This window comes from Hemiscyllium ocellatum, chromosome 26 (genome assembly GCF_020745735.1).
Source record: "Hemiscyllium ocellatum isolate sHemOce1 chromosome 26, sHemOce1.pat.X.cur, whole genome shotgun sequence".
Lineage (NCBI taxonomy): Eukaryota > Metazoa > Chordata > Chondrichthyes > Orectolobiformes > Hemiscylliidae > Hemiscyllium > Hemiscyllium ocellatum.
The window spans coordinates 33,756,581-33,776,161 of record NC_083426.1 but is presented as its reverse complement, the minus strand read 5'-3'; the positions used below and the strand labels follow the sequence as shown (position 1 = coordinate 33,776,161).

At 40.7% G+C, this 19,581-nt stretch overlaps 1 protein-coding gene across 2 annotated transcripts in view; it reads left to right on the top strand.

The window, feature by feature from the left end:
- The window catches only part of LOC132828202 (leucine-rich repeat-containing G-protein coupled receptor 6), a 264,676-nt gene that overhangs the window by 34,080 nt on the left and 211,015 nt on the right, over window positions 1-19,581 (top strand). The window contains exon 1 of one of the 2 annotated variants that reach the window (XM_060845146.1): window positions 17,590-17,611. The exons of the other annotated variant lie outside the window; for it this stretch is intronic. The gene's annotated coding sequence lies outside the window, so the exon portion shown is untranslated. Of the gene's footprint in view, window positions 1-17,589; window positions 17,612-19,581 lie in introns of those variants that run through there. 2 annotated transcript variants of the gene reach the window in all.

Below are 19,581 nucleotides of genomic sequence, written 5' to 3'. Positions count from 1 at the left end.
AAGGTTGCAGCGTCCACAGGGAAGGCTGTTTCCCTTGTCTCTCATTCTTGGGGAAGGTGTTGCAACAGAATCTGAGGGGTTGCAGTAAAATGAATCCGCTCTGGGATGGGATGAAGAGGACAGCCCATCTAACCAGGCATGTTTGGATGGATTAGGCCAAGGAAGCGACAGCAGAAACGAGGTTCCTCCAACCTGGAGACTATGTGCTCCAAAGTGACAGAACTTCAGAAGAGCAGAAGGAAGCTAGTAGCATAAGACTTTCAAATGTGTCAGACTCTGACTTGCCTGGCATTTTCCTACACGCCAATATTAATTCTGTGAGTGCTATAACTGCTGGCCCCTTGTATCCCCATTTGAACAGCCAACACTTGAATCACCTTCAACTTATTGTGCTCTTGCACCTGCATTTTACAATTCCCATTCGGAAGTGTTGTTCATTGCTTTATATAAACCTAGACACCTGCTTGCTTTCTCTCCTTGCAGAAAAAAGGCAAGAGTCAAAAACTTGGGGAGGTGATTGGGGAGCAACACAGGAGGGTGGTGATGGTGATAGTGATAGCTCCCTTTGTTGGGAAGCAACCTGCTTCACTGGGAAGAAGCTCTTGTACCAGGAGGCTGCAGGTGTCAGCAGTGATCTTCTACAACAGCTTGTACTTGCTGAGGCACTTGTGCTCAGATGTGTTGAGAAATCTATTCCTTGGCATTTATACTCAAAGATGGAAATCTTGTTTTTTTATTTCTAGCTGGAGTTTGATCATTATCTCCAGCACCCTGGGGAGGAGAGTTTGGTTGAAGAGATGGCAGTAGCCTTGCTACTGCTGCTTTTGCCAATGATATGACTTCAGTGTTTTTCCTTCAGCAGGGATGCAAGGTGAAACTACATTGGCAGCTCCTGGTGGTAAGGGCTGACAGCAGTGAAGTCCAGCTAAAGATACAAAGGTATAAGTATATGAATAGGAAGGGTTTAGAGGGAAACAGACCAAGTGCTGGTAAATGGGACAAGATTAGGTTAGGATATCTGGTCGGCATGGACGAATTGAACCAAAGGGTCTGTTTCTGTGCTGTATACCTCTATGACTCTGATTCTAATGATGATGGGTGATGTGTTGGCTATCACCTATTAAGCAATGACAGCAGTGTCTAAGGGAAGAAGTTCATTGAACAGCCGTCTCTTCATGGCTAACATTGTAGCTGGTCAACATCACTTCCCAGCTTGTTTGTTTCACTTCCAACTGTGCATTTGCCTCTTTGAGCCCAGGGAGTGACTAACAAATCGAGAAACAAATCCTTGACTGGGAAAGGCAGAATCCAAAATTTAAAAAGAAACTTTTGATTGTCCTCATTGGTTAACCACCAAAACCAGGATGCTTCCCCTCTCGCCTCAGAATCCCACCCTGGTGCAATCTGGAAATGGGTGGGACGGTGTTGTGATCCCAACCCAATGTGAATTTCAGGGATGGGTTACATAACTTCCCACACACACTCACGCACAGACACAATCCACCTTCCCCTCTCTGGGAAATTTCTCCATCTGTCTTCAGAAAATGAAGAGCCGCACACATTTCATCAGTGAGTAGATGGAGTTCCTGGCACCAGTTGCAAATTTCATCTCTCAAAGATCAAATGATGTGGTGAAAATCTCATTTATGTGGGTTATAGTAATCACAGCAAGGGAAAACATTATAAAATATCAAATATCAGTTTGGTGCTTTTGCCAATTTGTAACATTTGAATAATAAGTTTTATTTAAACACTGTTTATAAAGATAGTTAACAAATCTTTAATTGAACAGGTGGAATTTTATAGTGGTAAGAAAAATATTAAAATTGAATTTTTGTAAGCTGATAAAATACTTATGATTGTTTTGTCATTCCTAGTCATATACTTAAAGAGTGGCCTTCATTATTAGGTACTGTTTTAAAATAAAAACAGCATTCTTCTCGTGTGATACCATTCTGATTACTGTGCTTTTCTTGTTAGCCACTGGAGGTGGTAGAGGTAATGGGATGCATTTAATGCAACTCATTGCTTTGGGAGCAATGGTTCCTGGGCTAACTTTTCTTTTAGATTACCAACAGTGTGAAAACAGGCCCTTCAGCCCAACAAGTCCACACCGACCCACCACCCACCCATACATTTACCCCTTCACCCTACAGGCAATTTAGCATGGTCAATTCACCTGCACATCTTTGTGACTGTGGGAGGAAACCGGAGCACCCCCACACAGAGAATGTGCAAACTCCACATAGTCAGTCGCCTGAGGCAGGAATTGAACCCAGGTCTCTGGCGCTGTGAGGCAGCAGTACTAACTACTGTGCCACCCACTAACTTGATCACAATGTCAATCTCCCAGCAACAGTAAAACGTCTCCTGATTAAATAGGAAGGCAAAGGTGCTGCCATGTGATTCCTAGCCTCCAGTACTGGGATGTGAGTGAAGCTCTTGAATGCACACACACACAAAAACGTACAGACACACACAGTCATCGAGATGTACACCATGGAACCAGACCATGGTGCAGTTACTAGCGGTGTACCACAAGGATCTGTTTTGGGACCATTGCTTTTTGTTATCTTTATAAATGATCTAGAGGAAGGATTTGAAAGCTGGGTAAGCAAGTTTGCGGATGACACAAAAGTCGGTGGAGTTGTGGATAGTGAGGAAGGAAGTGGTAGGTTACAGCGGGATATAGATAAGTTGCAGAGCTGGGCGGAAATGTGGCAAATGGAATTCAATGTAGCTAAGTGCGAAGTCGTTCACTTTGGTAGGAATAACAAGATGATGGATTACTGGGCTAATGGTAGGCTACTTGGTAGTGTGGATGAGCAGAGGGATCTTGGTGTCCATGTACACAGATCTCTGAAAGTTGCCACCCAGGTAAATAGTGCTGTGAGGAAGGCATATGGTGTACTGGGCTTTATTGGCAGAGGAATTGAGTTCCGGAGTCCTGAGGTCATGTTGCAGTTGTATAAGACTCTGGTGCGGCCTCATCTGGAGTATTGTGTGCAGTTTTGGTCGCCATACTATCGGAAGGATGTGGAAGCTTTAGAACGAGTGCAGAGGAGGTTTACCAGGATGTTGCCTGGAATGGTAGGAAAATCTTATGAGGAAAGGCTGAGGCACTTGGGGCTGTTCTCATTGGAGAAGAGAAGGTTTAGGGGAGATCTGATAGAAGTGTATAAGATGATTAGGGGTTTAGATAGGGTAGATACTAAGAACCTTTTACCGCTAATGGAGTCAGGTGTTACTAGGGGACATAGCTTTAAATTAAGGGGTGGTAGGTATAGGACAGATGTTAGGGGTAGATTCTTCACACAGCGGGTTGTGAGTTCATGGAATGCCCTGCCCGTATCAGTGGTGAACTCTCCTTCTTTATGGTCATTTAAGCGGGCATTGGATAGGCATTTGGAAGTTATTGGGCTAGTATAGGTTAGGTAGGATTCGGTCGGCGCAACATCGAGGGCCGAAGGGCCTGTACTGCGCTGTATCCTTCTATGTTCTATGTTCTATGTAGACCCTTCAGTCTAATTTGTCCATGCCGACCAGATATCCTAAATTAATCTAGTCCCAAGATTTGGCCCGTATCCCGCTCAACCCTTCTTATTGATATGCCCATCCAGATGCCTTTTAAATGTTGTTCATTCCATACACATACTACCCGCTGCATTAAAAAGTTGCCTCTCAGGTCCTTTTTAAGTTTTTCCCCCTTTGCCTTAAACCTATGTCCTCTACTTTTGGACACCCTTCCCTGGGGAAAAAAAAACCTTGGCTATTCACCCTATCCATGCTCCTCACAATTTTGTAAGCCTCTGTAAGGTCATCCCTCAGCCTCTGATGTTCCAGGATAAATAGCCCCAGCCGATTCAGCCCCTTCCCAATAGCTCATCTTGTTGACACTCAATTAAATATAAAACTGCACATCATAGATGGAACCGCTCCCACTCAACCCCTTTCCCTGGCTTCCAGCCCTTGCAGACATCACTCCCCTACTCATCTGTCGACTGACAAAAACAAATAAGCTTGTTGAAACCATCCGGGCCACACCTCACTTACCCACTCCAAAACAACATACTAATTCCACCTACTTGGCAGCCCAGATTTAGCAGCTTTTCAGAGCAAGATCCACCAGCACATTTCCTATGGATCAAGGAATGGGAATGTAGGGAAGACATTAAGAAGTTTCTTGCGACAAATCCATCTGTTGAGCTTTGAACACCCACAGAGAGACTGCTCCCTACTAAACAGGTTCAGGAGAAGTCAGGTCTCATGCACAGCCAACCTCCACCATTGGGGCCTCAGGACAATGCAAAGACATAGACAATGCTGCATATTATTGAGAAATGTACCCTCTGCAGGGAACTAATCACCTCAAACTCGGTAAATGAGGAGAAGATTGCTTGACTCTGGAGCGTTGTGCTTGCTAAATATAAATAAAATCCAAGAGCCCAACATCAGCTCACCCCAAACCCCCAACAGTGATTCTCCTCCCCAGCAACCCCATTTCACTTCTGATCTTGGTCCTGAGGTCCTACAATTATCCTGGCCTTAAAATAGATATATTGTGACACCAGCAACTGCTTCCATTATCAGGAATATGAAGAGCTACCAGGCTCTTGCAGGAAAGCACATCCATCATTGAGACCTCATTAACTGGAAGGCCTGCTAGTGGTCACCTAAGAGCCTGAAGAGAGGTTGGTTGAACCAGATTGGTTGGATGGAAATGATGGTCGTCCAGCAGGCAAGCAAGACCTGCAAAAATCAACAATATTCCAGCCAGCATTTTCACCCATTCTTTAGTCTCATCTTTTGTTTAGATGTTGGAGGGATTGTTTGAAGAGAAAAGCAAGTCACAGTTAAGTGGAATTGGTACTAGGATGCAATACTTTAATTTTTCTTTCCAGTTGATTTTGGGATTTGAAGATATAATAGAATCATTGCAGAATTAATGATGGAATGAGTTGTATATTGTGAGAGTCATGGACTTTAGCTGGGTAGCAGATTGTAAACTGTAGTAATTTTTATCTTCCCAGCATGCGTGATAACCTGGTGAAATGGGTCACTTGTCCATTACAGTGATTTTTAAATCAACCTGTTTTGCTCCTCTGGTCCAAGTGAGTCTTGAATCTGGACCCTCTGGCCAGAGGGAGCAGCACCTGCATTGATCCAAACAGCACTCTGTCTGCCATATAGAACCAGCTTTATTCCGATTACATAGATTTCAGTCAAGTAGAAAACAGGCAGGATCTCTTGTGGCTGCAGAATTGCTTCCATCAAATTACCACATAGATGGGAAGTGAAAAATTAGCTTTTAAGCTGTTTATGGGGAAAGAATGATAGCCTAAGTAATGTTTTCTCATTTCAAGAAATAGTTGGCATATTGACATTATTGTTTGATTTGTCTTGGAGGAATTATTGAGCCTGAGGTGAATTAATTGGCACAGGTGAAACAATACAATTACGAAAAACACTAGTAAATGATATAATCTGTTTGAGTATTAGTTTAGTTCTTTCATGCAATCACTCTCTGAACTAAAATTTTGACATGTCATAAACATTCCCTACTTAAAGAAAAACATTTTATTAAATTTAGAAACAGAAAAATCAAAATTATGTTAAAATTGATTTTTTTAATCTGATTTTCAAGAAGTCAATGATGTAGAACTTGCTTCTTAAAAGAAGGCAAATCTCCTGAACTGCAAGCGCTGAAAAATGTGTTGCTGGAAAAGCACAGCATGTCAGGCAGCATCCAAGGAGCAGGAGAATCGACGTTTCGGGCATAAGCCCTTCTTCAGGAATGAGGGAGGTGTGCCAAGCAGGCTAAGATAAAAGATAGCGAGAAGGGACTTGGGGGAGGGACGTTCGGAATGCGATAGGTGGAAGGAGGTTAAGGCCGGAGAAGGGGTGGGGGCGGAGAGGTCGAGAAGAAGATTGCAGATCAAGAAGGCGGTGCTGAGTCCGAGGCTTGGGACTGAGATAAGGTGGGGGGAGGGGAAATGAGGAAGCTGGAGAAATCTGAGTTCATCCCTTGTGGTTGGAGGGTTCCTAGGCGGAAGATGAAGTGCTCTTCCTCCAGGCGTCATGTTGCCATGGTCTGGCGATGGAGGAGGCCAAAGGCCTGCATGTCCTTGGCAGAGTGGGAGGGGGAGTTAGTATTCCGCCACGGGGCGGTTAGGTCGGTTGGCGGGTGTCCCAGAGGTGTTCTCTGAAATGTTCCACAAGTAGGCGGCCTGTCTCCCCAATGTAGAGGAGGCCACATCGGCTGCAGCGGATGCAGTAAATGATGTGTGTGGAGGTGCAGGTGAATTTGTGACGGATATGGAAGGATCCCTTGGGGCCTTGGAGGGAAGTGAGGGGGGAGGTCTGAGTGCAAGAACTGCAAGTGCCACAATTATATCAAGTACAAATGAATTTGCTGCATTTTCCACTGGATGAATAACAACGAAATAGTCAGTTTTGACTTCGTGTGATAGTGTAAAATGGACATTTTATATCTTTCCCTTAAAGAAGTTACAAATCTGGGGGTGGCATAGTGACTCAGTGGTTAGCACTGCTGCTGCACAGGGACCTGGGTTCGATTCCAGCCTTGGGTGACTGTCTGCATGGAGTTTGCACATTCTCTCTGTTTCTGTGTGGGTTTCCTCTGGGTGCTCCGGTTTCCTCCCATAGTCCAAAGATGTGCAGGTCAGGTGAATTGGCCATGCCAAATTGTCCATAATGTTAGGTGCATTAGTCAGCGGGAAATGGGTCTGAGTAGGTTACTCTTCAGAGGGTCGGTGTGAGCTTTTTGGGCCAATGGCCTGTTTCCACACTGTAGGGAATCTAATCTAAAGCTAAAGCTAGGAGAAATGCCATCGATTTATGATCATCTAGTTTGTACAATTGCACAAATCTTTTCATTTACCATATTGAGTCACTTCAAGTTTTTTTAAAATCTGGTTTTCAGTAGATCAATTCCACTACAGCAAACTATCTGATATAATCTAGATAAGCAGTTACTAAGATTACATTTAAATAAGTGAAATGTGGTTCAAACTGCTTTGACTTTGCACAAGCTTCATACCTAGAATGTTTGAGACATTTGTATTAACAAGGCAGATTGTTCCACTATCTTTTTGGCAGCACTATATTTAACTGACCCTGTTATATCTGACTGATGTGATGAGTGGAGCTAGCAGGCTATAACAGTAGATAAGTCCAAATCTTCATAAGGAAAGGTATGGATATCAACTGGTACCTGGGGAATAATTGTTCATTAAGTAATGTAAGGTTAAACAAAAATGAAGCATTACTTTAGAATGAATGTTCTTTAAAAATAAAGTTCAACACATTAAACAATAAAGGGCTATTAATTCATTCTGACAGCCATGGGTTCCTTGAGTGCTGACTGAACCATAGACTCTGACTTTTGGCTTTTTTCTACAATAGAAATAACACCATGCAAGCCAATTAATTCCCTGAAGACTTTCAGAATAACCTGCTTTGTAGAAAAGACTGACTTGTCTCTTGTTGCACCAGTGTTGCATCTGATATGCTAAAGGTAATTCTAAACTATTCTGCACTCTACATCTTTTGGGAACTTTTTACTGACTCCGCTTAAAAGATAAGATGTTTTATCAGGCAAGTTCCTAATCGCATAATATGATGGAGCTCACTCAGGGTTTCTCAAATGTAATGCTGTCTTTGCTTCCTAATGTAGGAAACAGAAAGTTGTAACAGCAGCATTGATCAGACTCAGGGACTGCTGTCACAAAGTATTGTTTTCATTTCGTGGATGGACAGGTAATTGCCGGCACTGTGACTACACGGGCAGTGCAGACAAAAGAGAACATAAAAGCAAAATGTGAACAACGTATTTTTTTATAGATGGAGCACCAGGGGACAATTGGAGTGGCGAGGCAGACTGACTCCAGAGAGGAATCTGTGAACACGCACTGGCAGACAGCCTGCAGCCAGATGAGATCATCTATCCTCATCTTTCTGCAGTCGTTCAAAGATAGGAAGGCAATCTTGTCTCTGTTCCTCTAAGAAGTTTTTAACTGTCAAATACAGTGTAATGCTATGTCATTTGGCCACACTTTAGGTTTGACAATACATGCATTAATATTTACATGATGTGAAATATTATAATGTTTGGGAACAGAGAGAGGGGATATAAGTTTAGATTAGACCATTAGATATAATTTAGAAAAATGTGTACTTTTCAGAAATTCATTTCTCCTTTTATTGAGTTATACATTTGTATATGATACTGATCTTCTAGTACTTTACCCTTCATGGCCATTTTCACTTGGGACTCTTGGTGAAGAGGGTCAGTGTCCTATACAACCACATGGGCTATTCCTGCCAAATCTGATTCATGCTCTCATCAAGCATCAACATACTTAGATTATTAGCCGATCTTACCCCTACCACTGCCTTGCTGAGATAACCTTTATCACTATTAACGTTTAGTCTGTATGGCTTAGACACAGTGACTCAACCTTTGAACCACCTTTTCCAAGTTTTACATTTTATATCTTCAATTTTTATCCAATCTGACAGAGAACTAAAGATACCTAGCTAAAATTGTTTTCGAATTTCCTGATAATTTGATTGCAATTTATAATGAAGAAGAAGTTTGTTCACCTTCACTTGAAATTTGTTTCAATTTTGAAGTCCCTTTTGATTACTTCGAAAAGGTAGCTAATATCTGAATGGAATTAATATTTAATTTAGCTGTGATGTTTGGACAATTAAAATAACTTTGAACCCAAAGATTTAAGAATACATATAGGGTTTCTGAGAGGTTAATAACAAGACCACCATGAGAATAGAAGCATGTACATGAACAGTCCTTGTACCTAACTGCTGTCAGAATAAATCCTGCAAATACATTTACCATTGGATTATTATTGCAATTAACTTGACTTACAGTCAAACACAACACTGACACAGTTCCCAACATTGAGCCTTTTATTTTGATAATGCCTGCTTTCATTGCTTTTCAATTATCAATGCCAGAATCCTATAAGGTATAAACACATTGAAATGTCTTTGAGTTTATGCCAAAATTTTCAGTGTGTGCATTTACTGAACAGATAAAATATTGCAAAAGAATTGTGTAATTTATGTCACATTTAGTTTTGTTAAAAGTACAGTAGACAAATATCCCAGTGGTTGTGTAATCTGTCTTGATCAATTCATTTCAAATTGACTTTTATTCGTAATCCATGATTGATCAGATTATTAGACAAAATTATTCTTCCTTGTTTCCTAAAATGTCATCAATATCTTGAAATTGACCATTTTTATATCATGCACAGAATTGATCATGCTATTTTTGATCATAAAATCCCTACAATGTGGAAAAAGGCCATTTGGCCCAACAAGTCCACACCAACCCTCCAAAGAGTAACCCACCCAGGCCTATTCCCCTTATATACGACTCAATATTTCCCCTGACTAATGCATCTAACCTACATATCCCTGAACATCACAGGCAAGTTAGCAAGATCTATTCACCTGATCTGCACATCTTTGGACCTTAGGAGAAAACCAGAGCATCCAGAAGAAACCCACAGAGATACTGGGAGTAAGCACTAAGTCCACACAGACAGTCACCCGAGGCTGGGATTAAACCCAGGTCCCTGGCACTGGGAGTCCAAAGTGCTAACCACTGAGCCACTATCTACAGCTGCAGCTGTTACCTCATAAGTACTTGTTTGACATTTTTAGCTTTTTGCTTAATTCTGTAATTGAAAGTGAAAACCATAATAAGAAGCAACATTGTTTGACCAGCTACACAAAATGACATGTGAGGTGTGGTTCAGTGACCTCATACTCGTACTCCTTGTCTGAATTCTTGGTTATACAAGTTGGGTAACCGACACAATCCACTTTCTGTGTTATAATAATTCTGCAATTTAATTATATTTAAATCTAAGTGTTGATATAAATTTCATTGTGTTCAAGTTCTCCATTTTTAATGCAGATTGCAGCAAATTTGACTTTTTTATTAACTGATTAACCATTTTATTTTAAGTATAATGAAATGGTGAAATGGAAGAAGTTCAAAGTTTTAACGATATTCGAATGGTAGCAGTTCCATCTCTGAGTCAGAAAGCTGTGCGTTCAAATTCCATTCCAGTGACCTGGGCACACACTCAGGCTAATAGTCTAATACTGAGGTGGTACTGCCTCTTGTTGGAGATGCCTGTTTTGCTGTAATGTTAAATTTGTGCCTCATTTTTCATTTCGGAAGGGTACAAACAATTCACTGGAAACTCTAAAGGAGGAGCTAAGGATTCTTTGTTGTTCTGAATAACATAAATTTCTCAATAAAAATAGTTATTATCTCTTTGTCATTCATGCCTTGTGTAAACTGGCTATCATTTTTTTTATTAGTTGTAAACTGCCTTAGAAATTCCTTAAGTTTTGAAGGGCATTTCTTAAATGTGGCAGCTTTGACAAAGGGTCAGTTAGACTCGAAACGTCAGCTCTTTTCTCTCCTTACAGATGCTGTCAGACTTGCTAAGATTTTCCAGCATTTTCTCTTTTGGTTTCAGATTCCAGCATCCACAGTAATTTGCTTTTATTCCTTAAATATGACTTATTTCTGTATTGTTTGGACACAATTTCCCTTTATCAATGCAATTTAGTGTGACAAAGTAAACAATTTAATGACATGTTGATTACAGCAGAAATACTGCTATGAGTCTTGCAAATATATTAATTAGCAATACTACTCTTTTTAAAATTCAGTTAAGTGTAAGACTTAATTTGTGGTTATCGATATTCTGAAATTTGGATAAATATACATGTGACTCACATGTAAACTTCAGTGATAATTTTCCCATTTATGTCCCATTTATTGCCAGGTTCATGCAAACATTGTGGCAACCACTATGTAACAGCTCCTGAAGAATTATTGATGCATTTTTTTAGAATTCAATAACACTTTTACAAAAGCTAAACAGCAGACACTAGAAATCAGAAATTAAAATAGAAAGTGTTGAAAGTACTGGTGGGTCAGACAGCAGCTGTCGAGTGTGAATCAGAGCTGATCTGAAGTGTTAATTCTCTTTGTTTCTCCTCAGATGCTGTCTGAAATGCTGAAATAAGTATAGCCAAAAGTATCTTTTGACAATACTTATCTATGTTTCTATAATTATCTATTGTGATATTAATCACAAATTTTATTTCCCCCTGAAATACAGCTTTTTTTCTCTGTAAACTTCAACTATGCAGCAAACAATTATCAGTTGGAGCTTCAGATCTATATTATAAGCTGGGTGCTTTTTGAGCATTTCGTCTTTATTGTTTGTTGAAAACTGTACATTTATCTACTTATCCACATTTCAAAAGCTTTCTGAGTACAACCAATTTCCTTTTTACATGTATACATGTAAAAGGCACAATTCATTGTAAACCTTTCCATGTGTCAAGTCTCTAGTTCTTAGCCAGAGTCTTCAGATACTGAACCTATTCTCTTGTTCTCCAGATTGAGTAACCAAATCCTTAGATATCCCGAGGTACAGCAAATAAAGAATAGTGAGATGGATATAATGAATGAAAGAAAGAAGAGACAGTATAATGAAAGAAGAAACCAGGGAAACAAAAAGGATGAAAGAAGAGACTAAAGATAACAAAACAGACACAAGAAGAACGAAAAAGGGAATGAAAGGGTTCATATGTGGATGAGATAGATTTTTTTAAAGTTCCCTGTCCTCACCTGTTTGCCTGACAGGAAATAACTTAGTAATATATCCTTGCTTTGCAAGCCCATCTCTTCCATAATCTGAAGAAATTCCAGAGAATTTTGTAACCTTTATAAATATTCAAATTTCGCCAATGCAAATTGTGACTGAAGAAATTTAGCTCAGTGAGTTACCTGGTTTTGCTTTAGAAAGTATTTCATTAAAATTTCTGGGGCGTACTTTTGTGTTTTAAAACAAATGTTATGCAGTAATTTATTTATTTTTGTACTATTCACATTACCCTTTCATTTATATCTTAAAATTGCTCACGACAGGGGATATCATTTTTGGCTCAGATGGACATTTATACCTGTACTATTTAATGTCAGGGTTTAGTCACTTGCTGTAACAAAGGGTGTTTGCAACTAACCAGTTTACAGTGGATTGTGAAATCCCAATTGATAGTCATTTATCAGCTATGGCAACTTTTATCTTGTCATCCAGAAAAGTCCTATTTATTTGGAAAAATGTAAGCTCAAAGGGTTAAACACCTTGAATAGCTCAAAGCACTGTTTTTTTTTGCAGTGCATTGCTTTATATTTCAAAGTCCATCTACTCCCTTTAGGCTTTAATTTGTGTTAGCAGAAAAATAGAAATGTCATCAGAAGGAAATGAATATTGTATACCAATTCTACAATAAAAGCATGAATGGTTGAAAATTGCCTTCAAAGCCAGTGACACAAGAGGAAACTTTAAAGAAATGCAGCTTTGTCTGAGCCCAAACTGATTTGGAATCGCCCATAGGTGTGTTATGAACAGTCCTGACCCTGAGGGGCTTCATGAGCTCTTTGAAAAATTAGAGGTTTCTACTGTAGGGCTTTCAATAAATTACTTTTAATATCCTCACTGAAGCATACAGGAAGCAAAATGTATAAAGGAACTGTTTCACAAACATTTCCATATGTTGTGGAAAGATGTCATTGTTTCAGATTGCTTTTGTATCTTTGACTCAGTGTCTTATTAAGTCAGCTTGTCTAAACTTCACAGCTGTTACAACAGTCAGGATCAAACAACTGTGCGCCTGTTTGCTCAGCTTGATGAGCTCAGACGTGCACAAAAGAAAATATGTAATTGCACAAGACCTGCTCACTTTTTTTCAAAAATGTTCTCAAGTATTCTGAGCATTTCGTTTGCACGACTTAAAATGTATCATTCTTCTATTTCTTTCCCTGCAGCCTTTGAGTGCTACCGGATGTATCGCCTAGCACCCACCTAACTGATACTTTTTATGGGGTGCTTATGTTTTGTTATTGTCCCCATAATCCTTTCTGCAGTTTGTACCTTTCTATATTTCTGAATAAAAGTCCAATTGTTTGTGTCAAGAGATATGTGATTGTATAGAATTACATAAAGCATAAAAACAGGCCATTTATTCCAAATGAGCTTTGCCAGTATTTATACTTAACATGAGCCTTTTCCGATCTCTCTTTACCTAATCATATCAACATAAGTTTCTATTCCATTCTCCACCATATGTGTAACCTGGTTTTCCTTAAATTATACAGTAATAAGGTCCTATTTCTGTCCATTATCTTGGTAATGAAAGTTCTCCTGAATTCCCTATTTGATTTTCTGGCAATGAGGTGCTTAATTTTCATGTACACAAGGGTTTTTCTTTTCCTTGAAAAGGTTCAAGTAAGAGCCAGACGTGAACTTCAAATATTAGCTTACAGTGAAAGCTTGCTGAAATAGTGGAAGTAAAATGTAACTTACAACCATGCGTTTTGTGGCTGAGAAACAGACAGACAGGCATTGAGCATTAGAGGGCACTGACCCATTAAGGTCCGAAGTTCCCAGATGCCACATTCACACGAACCTGTAAATTGATGAGAATTCAGAGTCATACAGCCATACAGCATGAAACCGGCCTTTGGCTCAATTAATTGATACTGACCAGATTTCCTAAACCGAATTAATCCCATTTCCTTGCATTTGGCCCATATCCTTCTAAACCTTTGCTATCCAGGTGCCAGTCCAACTGTCTCTTAAATGTTGTAATTGTACCTGCCCCTACCACTTCCTCTGACAGCTCATTCCACATATGCACCACCCTCTGTGTAAAAACGTTGCCCAGCAGGCCTCTTTTAATCTTTCCTCTCTCACCTTAAATCTATGTTCTCTAGTTTTGGACTCCACTACTCTGGGGAAAAGACTTTGGCTATTCATATTATCTAAGCAATTCATAAATTTATAAAGCTCTATAAATTCAGCCCTCGGCCTCCTATGCTCCAGGAGAAAATGTCCCAGCCTATCCAGCCACTCCTTATAACTCAAACCCTCCATTCTCAGTAACATCCTTGTAAATCATATTTGCTCTCTTTCCAGTTTAACAACATCCTTCCTAAAGCAGGCCAACCACAACTGTACTCAGTATTCCAAATGTGTAATGTGATGTCCTAACTCCTGTTCTCTGTGCTCCGACCGAGGAAGGCAACTGTGCCAAACACCTTCACTACGCTGTCTACATGTGATGCAACTTTCAGGGAATTATGTATCTGTATTCCTATGTTTCTCTGTTTGACAACAATCCCCAGGGCCTTCCATTAACTGTGTAAGTCCTGTCCTGGTTTGACCTACCAAGATGCAACATCTCACATTTGACATAAATTAATCTTCATCTGCCATTCCTCTTTCCATTGGCTGAGTTGATCCCATTGTACTTTTAGATAACCTTCTTCACAGTCTACTATACCGCCAATTTTGGTGTCATCCGCAAACTTATGAGGGATACCTCCTATACTATGAATTTTTTAATATAAACGATGAACAAAATTGACCCAGCACCAATCCTTGCTGCACATAACTGGTCATAGGTCCCCAGTCTGAACCACCACCCTTTGTCTCCTACCATTAAGCCAACTTTGTATCCAGTTGGCTAGCTCTCCTTGGATGCCATGTGATCTAATCATATTAACCAGTCCGTCTTGCAAAATCTTGTCAAAGGCTTTACCAAGGTTTGTTTTGCCATTATTTATCTTGGTCACCCTTTCCAAAAACTCAAATTTGACAGATATGGTTTCCTACTCACAAAGCCATGCTGCCTATCCCCAATCAGTCCTTGCCTTTCCAAATTCATGTAGATGCTGTCTCTCAGAATCCGATCCAACAATTGACATCCAGTCTGTCCATTTGAAATATGTGTTCAGCTATTTTGCTCTGTAAATCAGGGTTCAACGCAAAATTCATGCAATTATGCCTGAAGGTACTGCTCTGAAGGAAGTCTGGAAGCATCTCAAGAAAATACTTCAAGTAATATTTTGGAGCAGTTAAAAGAAGGATTTCCTCCAGACTCTCACACCAAATCCATGTCCAAATATGTTCCCAAGAAAGTCCACTATCTGCTCAACACTTTGATTCAAATGAGACCCAATGATTTTTGTGCCATACATCCCAAATCCTGCCAATCATATCAAACAGCAGATCCCTCAGGCTGTTTGCATTGTTGTATTAAGATCTCTCTAACCAGCCTGTGTTTGCAAAACTCAAAACAGATGTCCAGCATTGCATGTGTTTTTTTATAATTAGACAACATTTGCTGAATAATCCTGAGCAGGCAAAGCAATTTTGGATAGTCAATTGTGTCGTAGTGTGCCTTACGTACACGTACTGGAAGCTGCATAAATTAAGACTTTAGTATTTGCAGGCAAAAAAAATGTACGCATAGTCCACTTGTTGCAAATCAATAGAATTAATGAAAATCATTGTCTGGTTCATTTGTTCGGGCAATGCCTTGACCAATCAGTTTCAATCTTCCTGGTTTAAATTTAGCCAAACCTTGACAGTTAACTGTCAGTGTTGAAAAGTGTGACACTGGAAAAGCACAGCAGGTCAGGCAGCATCTGAGAAGCAGGAGAATCAATATTTCGTGCATATGTGTTACATCAGGCATTTGGGGTGGGGGGCCTGAGAGTTAAATAGGAACGTGGAGCTGGAAGAAAGGTAGCTGGGAAAGCAATAGGTAGATGGAGGTAATTGTGATAGGTCGGAGGGGAGAGGGGAACGGATAGGTGAGAAGGAAGATGGACAGGTAGGACAGTTCAAGAGAGCGGTGCTGAGTTGGAGGGTTGGATCTAAGATAAGTTGGGGAAGAGATATGAGGAAACTGGTGAAATCGATGTTGATCCTGTGTGGTTGGAGGGTTCCCAAGATGGAAGATGAGCCGTTCTTCCTCCCAAGTATCAGGTGGCTTGGATTTGGCGGTGGAGGAGGCCCAGGACCTGCATGTCCTTGGTAGAGTGGGAGGGGAAGCTGAAGTGGTCGGCCACAGGGCAGTGGAGTTGTTTGGTATGTGTGTCCCAGAGTTGTTCTCTGAAATGTTCCGCAAATTGGTGGCCTATCTCCCCCAATGTCGAGAAGACCACATCAAAAGCAACAAATGCAATACATAAAGTGTTTAGATGTGCAGGAAAATCTCCATCAGATGTGGGAAGATCCTTTGGGGCCTTGGATGGAGATGAGGGAGGAAATGTGGGCGCAAGTTTACACCTCTTGTGATGGCAAGGGAAGGAGCTGGGAGTGGGGAGGCGTGGACCTGTCTGCAGAATGCTGATAACCTCCCCACTCCCTTCCACATTCCTGATGAAGGGCATTTGCCCCAAAACAATCAGTTCTCCTGCCCCTCGGATGCTGCCTGACCTGCTGTGCTTTTCCAGTGCCACACTTTTAAACTCTGATCTCCAGCATCTGCAGTCCTTACTTTCTCCTCGTTAACTGTCAGTGATCATTGAACTCCATAGTAACACCTCTGCATGTCTGGTTGCCAACAAATCAGCAGTCTCTACTCTGCTGTTTTCCCTTTCCCTTAGTGTTTTGTTGTGAATTGATGAATACCAGATGAAAAGTTTCAACAAAATGCATCATTTTTCAGCAACACTCAATAAACGCTTTTTTAAAAAAAAATCAATAATCTGGTTTATCCCTTTTAAGAGAAATCACTTTGGAGATTCTATATTGGTCAGAAGATTGTTTCTGAAACCAACTACTTTCTTTTCAAAATGCATTTCAAGAACCTTTCCTTTAATGTGGTCACATATTAATTCAGAAATAGCTGTTATTTCAATAAACATCTAGTTCTGCATCAAAACTTCAGAGAGGATGCTTCTTTAAGTTTTCAAGGTATATGTGAACAGTTTATTTATATTCTTAGAAAAGTGACACTATCCTTCTTCGATTCTTCAAACTGTTTTTCAAAACTTCTGTAAAATGAACTATCCAAGCACAGGTTATTAAATTAAATCTAGCCTCTGAACAGATGACACACAGTAATAACTCACATTGAGTGCACTATTGAAAGCATACTACTTCTACAGACAATAAAACACTAATATGTTTCAGATGTAATTTTTTTTATTGAATGAGGTCTGTTCTTGAACTATTGTTGAAAAGTTTCATTATATGTCATGAAAAGTTGATAAATGTAACTTGGAAACTGATCAAAAAATGATCACAGTAATATGACTTCAGTGCTTAGTGTTATATCTGACCAATTGAAAATCAATTTAAATTGCAGTTCCTGTGCAGGCTAGCTGATTCCAGCTCGAAAGATAGTTGGTGCCTGGTGACCTGAGCTGAATAGAGGGAAAACAAATTGGCCATCTCTTCTACTCTTAAACACAATTTAAGTTTGCTGCAAAATACGGGGCTTGCAACATCTTTGTGAGGACAGATTGCATGGAGGTTTGAAGCCCTCATGTTAAAATAACCTGTCAGCACTCACTGTCTAGAATCATGCATGAGGTATGCCACCTGGGTGAGGTATAGACAATGACGAGTACACATGGAGCCACATGCCAGCATGAATCATTAACTTCAAGAGAAAGGGGGTTGGGAGAAGATTATAGAAGGAAACCAACAGAAGAAAGCATCACCTGCTTAAGGTACAGAGTTCTATCCTCTTAATAACCCACTGAAGTTTGCATTGACAGCAAAATCTAAAGTGTCTTAGTGTATAATAATGCATTTATTGTTGCAAGAGCGTGCATTTGGAACTTATTGCTTGTATTAGATGAATATTTCCAGTGGGTAATTTTCTTCCATCTGTTATTTTACTGGAACATTTAATCTGCTTAACTAGTTTGAATGTTGTTGTGGTTCTGTTCGACGAGCTGGAAGTTTTTGTTGCAAACATTTCGTCCCTTGGCTAGGCGACATCATCAGTGCTTTGGAGCCTCCTGCGAAGCGCTTCTTTGATATTTCTTCTGGTATTTATAGTGGTTAGTCCTTGCCGCTTCCGGTTGTCAGTTTCAGCTGTCCGCTGTAGTGGTTAGTATATTGGGTCCAGGTCGATGTGTTTGTTGATGGAGTTTGTGGATGAATGCCATGCCTCTAGGAATTCCCTGGCTGTTCTCTGTCTGGCTTGCCCTACGATAGTGGTGTTGTCCCAGTCGAATTCATGTTGGTTGTTGTCTGTGTGTGTGGCTACTAGGGATAGCTGGTCGTGTCGTTTCGTGGCTAGTTGATGTTCATGTATGCGGATTGTTAGCTGTCTTCCTGTTTGTCCTAGATAGTGTTTTGTGCAGTCCTTGCATGGTATTTTGTACACTATATTAATTTTGCTCATGTTGGGTATCGGGTCCTTCGTTCTAGTGAGTTGTTGTCTGAGCGTGGCTGTTGGTTTGTGTGCCGTTATGAGTCCTAAGGGTCGCAGTAGTCTGGCTGTCAGTTCAGAAATGCTCCTGATGTATGGTAGCCAGAGAAACAATAGCCAACCTACTGGACATACAGAACAGAAAACAGGACGCGGAACCTATCAACAAAGACGGCATACTTAAACTACTGGACTTGTGCCTCACTACACACTTCACATTCAACAACCAGATATACGAACAAATCAACGGAACACCCATGGGATCACCAGTCTCGGGACTCATAGCAGAGGCAGTTATGCAAAGGTTAGAACAAACAGTCGTATCACAAATTCAACCCAAACTCTGGGTCAGATATGTCGATGACACGTTTGTAATCATTAAAAACACACTGGATCATCAACGCCACACTCACAGGAATCCGATTCACGAGAGAAGAAGAAAAGGATAGCCAACTCCCATTCCTAGATGTGATAGTACAGAGAACACCGAACGGAGAATTCACCACAAGGGTATACAGGAAAGCAACACACATCGACCAAGTCCTAAACTATGAAAGTAACCACCCCAACACACACAAACGAAGCTGCATCAGGACACTATTCAAAAGGGCCACAACACACTGCAGCACACCAGAACTGCAAAAAGAAGAAGAGGAACACCTATACAAGGTATTTGCCAAAAACGGATACCCGCGCAACTTCATCAACAGATGCCCAAGAGAAAGACCACGGAACGAGGACATGCCACAACCCAAAGGACTAGCCACACTACCATACATCAGGAGCGTTTCTGAACTGACAGCCAGACTACTGCGACCCTTAGGACTCATAACGGCACACAAAACAACAGCCACGCTCAGACAACAACTCACTAGAACGAAGGACCCGATACCCAACATGAGCAAAATTAATATAGTGTACAAAATACCATGCAAGGACTGCACAAAACACTATATAGGACAAACAGGAAGACAGCTAACAATCCGCATACATGAACATCAACTAGCCACGAAACGACACGACCAGCTATCCCTAGTAGCCACACACGCAGACAACAAGCAACATGAATTCGACTGGGAAAACACTACTATCATAGGGCAAGCCAGACAGAGAACAGCCAGGGAATTCCTAGAGGCATGGCATTCATCCACAAACTCCATCAACAAACACATCGACCTGGACCCAATATACCAACCACTACAGCGGACAGCTGAAACTGACAACCGGAAGCGGCAAGGACAGACCACTATAAATACCGGA